The following is an 8,622-nucleotide window of genomic DNA, read 5'->3' as shown; positions in this document are numbered from 1 at the left end:
TTTCAGTCTCATGACTGTGCTCACCACATGTGACTTAGAATGCTGTTTGACACCATTTTAACAGATACTTTGTATGTGCCACGTGAATTTTAAGCTGTGAGTTTCCTTCATCTTTAATTGAGTTTAAACTCAGTTGACTGAATACGTAACTATCTGCATAGCTTCTTAATATCATCAACTGTTCTGTCTTTCGGTGTCTGTGTTCTCTGCATTAAAAATCTCGGTGCCACTGAATTTTGTAGGAATTTTGACCACATACTGCAGTAAGTTAGTGGCACAAAAAAATGGAGGGGAGGGGGAAGCAGGTAATAGTACCACTCTCCCAGAATATAAAAAAGACTGCAGCAGTGAATGCTGGACTAATTAATTGCTTATGCAGTACTCTAAAAAGAAGGGTAAGCTTTCAGAAATCTTTAACTGCAAGTTATACTTCTCTGGAGAAGTGTTGATGTGATTGCTACATCTAGAGACTCAGTAAAAAGTCTTAATTAATTCTAGAATCAGTCATCTCCTCATGTTTTTATCTTCACATTGCGTGTGATTTTATTTTCTCAGTGTTAGCTAAGTGTATTTTAACTATTTTATAAATGTAAATGTAATTTAAACATGCTTAGAATTTTGTAAGGTTTTTAAATACATCGATATGGGCAAAAAAAAAGATAACAGGGCAATGCTTGGATACCCTCACTGTTTTTTCTTTTACTTGAATGCAACTGAAATTTATCTCTGGAATTTCTAAATGCCTCAGCAAAGGGCAATTATGATCAATTGCTGTAATTATGATCAATTATAGAAAACATTTCAACAGGAAGGTTTCAGTAAATAAGTCGGTCTCTTCAGGCGACACAAAAACCTTCAAATCAATTGAAGTTACTGGAGAGAGAGCAGTGAGGGCAAATTCAAGGCATCTGAAACTTCAAAACAGAGACTAGATAATTAATGTTACTGCATTCACTTCTTAGGGCTGTTTGGTAATGTACAGCTGTAGCTGTTTATGCAACAATAGGACTCAGTCAAAATTTAATGGAATTTTTGTCTGGATAGTGGCTGCCAAGAAGATGCATTCAGAGGTTTAGCTTCTTTTCAAGTAGCTTGGGATTTTAATAATCATGTTGTTTTTGGTGTTTTTTTTCCAGTACTAACAGTTACAGACTTAACACTTGTTCTAGGTTTGAGTACTGTTTCTATTCCTTACTCAGGTTCTAAGCCAGTTTGTCACCAAAGTCTTTCCTCTGGCTTTATTTAGCTGGCTTAGAATCTGATCCTTACCAAGTGCCTGTGGCTGTTCTTGCTAATGACTGCCACATCATGGAGGTGCAGTTCAGGAAGGCTCTCCCTGCTGAAGAAGTGACACCCGCCTTCTCTGTTCACCCTGGCTAAGCCTGCCATGCAGCTTGTCCTGCCATCCTCATCATTGTTGGCTCCAGCCTGTGTGCATTCCAAGGCTGAAGTGTCTGGCTCTTGAGGCAGGATTTGCTTACTGCTGTGCTGTGGAATCTGCCTTATTTCCAGAACACCACCTGTCTGCTGGCTGAGAAAGCTGTAATATTCAAAGTCTGGTTTATTTTTTTGGCCTTGTTGTTAAAAGGATTTGAATACACTGAAGGAGTTGCAGAGTATCTATGTACAAAACCAACTGAAGCATAATTCTTCTGCAGAGTACAAATTACCTCATTTGATTATGGAGAGTGCACAGTATTGTACCATTGTAGAGAACTTAGCTGGATAAATACTAGACAAATTCTGTGAAATGCTTCACGTGTAGTTTAACTATGTTACAAGCCCTCGGTACCTTCTTTTTGTTTTCTTCAAGTGACTTTATTGCCTTTTTTTTTTTTTTTTTAATAAAGTGAGGTGTATTTTCAGGCAGCTATCCAAATCAAAGGGAACTTGGGACACCAGGTGATGAGTTCATAACCTGTGAAGTTTTATGCTGGAAAATGTGGGGTTTTTTTTAGTTGTGTTTTGTTGTTCGGTGGTTGTTGTTTTTTTTTTTTAACAGTAGCTTTTCAAATAGCTTTAACTCAAGGCAAAAAAAAAAAAATCCTTACTGAAAATGGTGGGAGTTCTGCCTTGACATCACTGATAATTTGTATTTCCCGCTAGAATTTGAGGGGAGATGGTTTGTGGTATTTTTCTAACTAACATTTTCTCATACCTAGAAGCTTACTAAAACTCTCAAAAGAGGCTAGAACTATTCCAGTTTTACTTCCCTCTCATCAGAAGGGATTTATTGTATTAATTATATTAATTTGCTACTGTGAAATAAAGGTTTTGGAATCCAGTATGTTTAGCTGTACTTCTGGTAATAAAAGAAGCAACAAACAGAACACTTCTCAGTGTCACAAAGTGAGATCCTTCCTATGGTAAATAAAGAGCAGTGCTGTGACTGTAGGTATTTGCAAACATTAATATACACAGTGAATGTGCTTGAAATGTGTGAGTCCAGAAATGATTTTGTACCGGTTGAAAAGCTCAGTGAAGTGTTACAGGTGAAGTAATTGCCACTTAGGTGCCTTGAGATATGAAAACTGTGCTAAATGTCAAAGAACTCATGCTGAAGTTGAGAAATAATATAGAGTTGTGTTTTGTCTTAAGTAGCTGAAGCATGCATGAGCTGTTATCCTGGTGAAGCTGTACGGTGCTGTGAAGTAAAGAACCCTATTCTCCTTCCACCAGCAGCCACCTGGCTGGAAGTGCTCAGAGTAATCCACAAGGTCAGAGGTATCTCTTGGGGGGAGAAGGCCCCTTTTCTTTGACTTGCCATCTCGACTGCAGGTTTGTTGCCCTTTCTTGCTAATTGCAGTGTCACTCAACAAGAGATTCTCTGCTTCATAAACGTGCAGGGAAGCATGGCTGTAACATTAGACAGCTCCAGGTAGCTGATCCAGAAAGGTAGGGCTGCAAGATGTAAGCTGCTTTGTCGCAGTAACAGATGTAAAACTTGGAGCTTGTTTGGCTCTAAAAGGTTTCTGCCCACTCAGGCTACACTAATTGCAGAAATCTTGTAGATAGCAGGAAAAGGCATAAATGTGGAAGGACTGGTGTGTGTGTGTTACACTTGTTCAAACAGCTTGGATGAAATATGAAGCAGTGATACAAGTTTTATACTTTTTATATACTTGTATTTGTATAATCCAAGTGTTCAGTGAGCACTCACTGTGCTCTTTTAGTCAGATCTCCCCTCAGGCAGTGATAGAGCAGCTCTCTGAGGTTTGCCTGCTGGACTGAAGGAAGCATGAAGGCTGCAGGTTGAAAAAGCACATGGCTTTGGTTTTCAAGGTACACAGCCCAACTGAAGCTTCTGAAATGTCTGATGGGTTGAAATAAGGAGGTAACCTTGTAGTACAACATAATTCAGATACTCAGTGTATTTATTACTGAGAGATGGATGTTTTCACACAATTTCCACTTGTTTTGGGAATTTTTTTTTCAGATTTTCTTAGGCAAAGTCAAAAACCACAACTTATGTTTTTCATGAATGGCTGCTTTTAGTACATATGCTTCAATTTTTATTTTTGTTGCACTGTAGTATAATATTTAACACTATCATAAGCTGTGTCCTGCACGTGGATAGGGTGCTGTGGGTGCACGTGAACTTGTGTGAAAACTGTATTACTTGTGCAGCTGATTTGCCAGGGAGGTGCATTAAGATTGTTCAGTATCTTCCAGCAATTAATTCTAGATTAATTCCAGGAAATTAATGAAAAGTAAAAGATGGAGTGACATTCCTACAGTTTATTGTAACTGTTCACCTTTTGTCTCAGAGCATAACTTAACCTGGGCTAACTGCTTTTTGCAGTTAGTGGTGACATAAAGAAACTCTGACCTTCCCCAGCAGTGAGATACATCAGCAGAACCTGAGCACCAATTGCTGCACTGATGCTACCTGGGTGTTGTGTTGGAGCTGGCAGAGCTGATTTCCACCAAGTAGAGGTATGGCTCATCACACTTGAATGCACCAAGGGAAGTTGTACATTGCCATGCACGTGTGCTTTGTGTCTTAAGTTTTCTTGCAGGCTGTCACTTGCACAGAGGAGCTTTTCTTTGCAGCTGGAAGGTGCCCAGGAGCTACATGCACATATGCACATACATCCCTGTGCCTGAAGCTTGCAACAGCTGCTCAGTGACAACAGCAGCAATTTGTATCAGCTGCAGGAACAGCAATGTGTTGGCTTTTTCATAGGATCCTGCCCTGTTGTAGTTCTTTGTTTCTAAGGGAACAACAGCATCTGACAGTGCTTTGTCAGCAGCAAATCCTCACTGGGGGATGCGTGCAGCACTGCTTACATTTCCTATTGAGATATCTTCCAGAGACAGTTTACTTTTGGCACATGTGGCTTTTCTCACACTAGGTCTAACCTTGGTGTATGCATGTGCCTTCACCAGGTGGATGCCACTGAACTGTTTGCTCTTGGTTGCATCCCAAATAACACACTTCAGCTTAAAAACTCTTGAATTAAGTAGGGGGAAAAAAAATCTCCTTTGCCCACAAGTTGTCAGGGGGCACAGGTGGGTAAGTGGCTCAATGTGCTGCAGCTGTGCCCACTGCACCCAGTCCAACCCAGTTTATCCCAGAGAAGAGCTGCTCTGAACTGCTGCTCTCTTCCTGGCTCTGCTGAGGTGGTTGGCTGGTTGGTGCACCCCTGAAGCTCGGTAAGTTGTGCTCTCTAAGATGCTCGTAGCTCTGAAAATAATCAATATTGCCATGGAAGTTCATTGCAGGGGAGTTGGACCAGCTGGCCTTCGGAGCTCCCTTCCAGTTCTTAACGATTCAGTGATTCTGGGTCTCAAGGTAGTAAACAGCAAATGTCCCAAGGGGTTGGAGGGGCTGCTTTTCTGTGCTCGTGCTGCTGTGGGGGACGATGTGGCTTTGGAAGTGGGCAGCCCAGTGGTGTAGCATGCATTTCTGCTTGCTTGGCTGCAAACCTCTCTGCTCTGTGACAGCTGCAGTTGGAGGAGGACACCCAAGCATTAAACCTGATGTGATATTTGGAGAGAAGCTGTTGTGGTGGGGGACGAAAAGGCCTTCAACAATGCAGTATTTCGTTTGGAACCTGGGTGGTTTTGTTCCAGCTGGGGTTTCCCATAGGTTGGCTCTGCTGCAGGAACTCGAGGGCTGCTGCTCAGGGCTGGTGACTGCTAAAGCATCTTGAGCCATTTTTTTGATTCCAATAGAATTTAAGCATTGGAGTGCGGCTGACTTGAATTTATTTTCAAGGTTGCTATGCTTACCTCCAGAAGTTCTGTGTGTTTGCTTTCTTTGCTTTGTTGTTTTTTTAAATCATCAGCGTTGCGGTGACAGAGGTGTTTTAGATCCTCAAGTACATCATGTAAAACAGAAGGGATCTCAATGCTGTGTGCTGATTTAGCAGCATTTCCCCTTGGCACTGCCATTCTGCTCTCAGTGTGTTCCAGCAAGGCTCAGGCCGATATTTCAGGAGCTGCACAAACACAAAGCTCTGATCAGTGCAGGCTCGGGAGGGGGAGAGCTAACAGGATTATGAGACTGAAATTTCATGCAGCTGGGTGTTATGCTTCAGCTGGAAAGTAATCTCCTCCCTGAGATGTGGGGCTGGGACAGCTTTCGGAAACACGAACGTCTTCTGGGGCCAGAGCTTTTGGGGAGCTCTGTCTTCTGATTAATGCAGGTTTGTTTCAGTAAAGCTCTTTGGGCTGTGATCAGTGCCGCATTGCTCTATAATGAGGATATCCATGTTAAGCTGGATTTAATATTTTAAGATCAGGTGCAACATGACCACTCAAAGAGCAGCCCTGGGTTGGGACTGGGGGAGCTGCGGGGGTCAGCCAGACCCCAGCTGCATGGAGGGGGTTCAGGAGTGTGCCCTCAGCTGCAAGCACTGTGCTGGGACTCAGATGTTGATAAAATTCACCTGTTGAACCAGAATGGTGGGGTCAGAGGTTGGACTCAGAGATCCTGGTGGATCTCTTTCAATTTGGGATGTTCTATGGCTGAGGCAGCAAGGCTGGAAAGGGTTGGGGTGTGGGATCTTAGAGGTCTTCTCCAACCTGAATAGTTTGGTGGAGACCCAGAGATCAGCCTCTAAAACAGAAAGAAAATGCATCACTGCTGGGAAGAGTTCATCTGAAGGAGTAATGGCAGCCTTCCTCGTCAGTGCCACTGCTTTGTCAGGCAGGGAGATTATTGAGGAAGGCCTCCAGCCATTGGGGTTTATGTCACATCAGAGCCATGAAAACCCTTCTGAGCAAAGTGCGACCTTGGTTTCAGGTCTGAAAGTGACACATGGGCATGCCACAGAGGTGAAGCAAAGGCTGGTAAAAATGTTTGGAAACAAACGTGTTAAAAAGATGGTGCCTAAAGGAATGATGTTCATAGATCTGTGTGGGAAATCACTGGCTGATGATGGTTGGTTGACTGAGTTGTGTGCACTTAGGGATTAATGTCAAGGGGAATCACACCCTGAAATGGCAGAAAGTGGCATGAGGGCTGGTCAAGTGACCTAATGAGGTTGGCACTGTCGTTTCTTCTTGCTGATACACTCTACAATTGGTTGGAAACCCATTTTGATGTGCAGCTGGAAGTAAGTGTAACCCTGTGAGGTGTACAAGGAGTTGATTCAGAGAGTTGGTTCTTAAAAATATAAGAAGAAATGGGGCTGATTCTGAACCAGTGATGCTTTCACTGTTCCCACAGTCTTCCCTTTCAGGTCATATGAGTTAGCAACTTACTTATATAATTGCTACTGATAATAGCTCAAATTAGTTCGTGTGTGCCTGTGCTGGATGTTAGTGGATGTGGAGAAGGGGTCTAAGATGGGTAGGGCAGCAGGGACAAGTGTGTTGGCAGCACTCAGTGGCACTGGGCATGACATAGCCCACCAGGGCTGTATTTGAGCATGGAAGCACAGGCCTGTAGCCCGTGCCAGCATGATGCTTGTATGGACAAGCATGTCCTGCCTGTATGGGTTCCAGGCTTCATCCCAGCATGGGCCAAAGAACTGCTGTGTGATTCACTTGCCAGGCTGAACACAGGGTGAGAAAAACATGTTTTTATTCGTGGGTAGATAGGTGAGAATAGCAAGTAGTGTTTGCTGTCGTGGGGTGGCTAAACCCCAGGGCTATCAAAAACAAAGCTGGAAAAAGCATTTGTGGCCCCTATGGGCACGTGGCCTTGTGTGGCTGTGGCTGTCTCCATGGCTGTTTGCATCCCACTGTGTGTTGACTGCACGAGTGCAAATAAGAAGTAAAGAGCTACACAAGAACCAGCAGAAGGCAGTGGGGCTACATGAGCTGAGATGGAAAACTCACAGCTCTTAGAGAGAAGCTGATGGAAAAGAGGATCCAGGGTCACAAATGGGGCAGTAACCTGGAGGCCCAGCAGGGGCAGGGAAGCTGCTCCATTCCCATCTCGGGAAGGAAATGGGGGCACAGGGCAGCAGGCAGTGGTTTTCAGATGGTACACTTATCTGACACATCACCTGTATGTTTAAAATGTTTATTTGTAGAGCTGTACATCATTTACAATAGTTAAAAAAAAAAAAAAGGCATTTAAAAGGCATCTCCCAGCCGAAAAATAAATATGGTGCAGCTCAGCATTAAATGCCCAATGAGACCCAGGAGGAGAGAGCAGAGGGAGATTCATGTGCAGGGTTTCAGCTTCTTCTCAGTCTCCCATGGTCCCCCCTCGTGGGTCTGAGCTGATGCAGTTCACCCCCCCATCTCAGCAGATGAGCAAGGCCACTTTTTCCTCCTCCGACTGTAGGAGTTAGCGTAGCACACAGGGTTAGGTGAGTGAGTTGGGTTAAAGTGTCCTTCTGTTAACAGCAAGCTGCATAGAATGCTAGAATCATGGACTCAGTAAGGTTGGAAAAGACCTCTAAGATCACCAAGCCCAACCCCTCCCACCGTGCCCACTGGCCGTGTCCCTCTGTGGTTCTACAACATCCCAGGGAAGAGGACATCCCCCTCCCCTCCTCTTTCTTCCTTGCTGCTGCCTCTGTGGGAGGAATGGCACTGAGAGCACAGCTGGTTGGGGCCTGGGGTGGGTTGAGCTTGCAGAAAGCAGATTGCAACTACCCCTTCATACTAGAGATCTGTGAGCAAGTCACAGGAGAACCGAAAGGACCTCCACCTGCAAGGCTTCGTCTTTGAGTGCCAGCAGCTATCCTCAACAATTAGTTCCACATGAAAAAAGGGAAGACCCAGCGCTCAGTGTTAAATTTTGACCACAAAGTATAATAGATAAATTAATTAAAACCCCCCGTGCCAAAAGGCACAGAGGCTCTCAGTGTGCTTTCCTCCTACCCATGAGAAATGCCCCGGGCTCAAAGTGAGGGTGCTGCAGGTGTCACAGCACTGATGCTGAAGGAATGCACACAGCAGGGGGAGTGCAGCATTTCCTCCCTCCATCCATGCTGTAGCTCACCCGGCAGGTAAAGCACCTCGGAGCTGTCATTTGGTAAAGCACCTCGGAGCGTGACTGGCCAACATTAGTTCAGGGAAGAACAATCCAGGACAGTTTTAAAAAGTTCTCAAAATTAAAAAGTAATAATAGAAAAAGTTGTGTTAAGCTTCTTTAAAACAAGTCCGTGGACAGCCTGTTTATATAGCTGACCTTAAAAAGGAAACAACAAAGTTGTT

Source organism: Cyrtonyx montezumae, unplaced genomic scaffold (assembly GCF_038088225.1).
Source record: "Cyrtonyx montezumae isolate F1298 unplaced genomic scaffold, pur_monq_1.0 scaffold_7, whole genome shotgun sequence".
NCBI classification, from domain to species: Eukaryota; Metazoa; Chordata; class Aves; order Galliformes; family Odontophoridae; genus Cyrtonyx; species Cyrtonyx montezumae.
Note: the sequence above shows the minus strand (reverse complement) of the source record.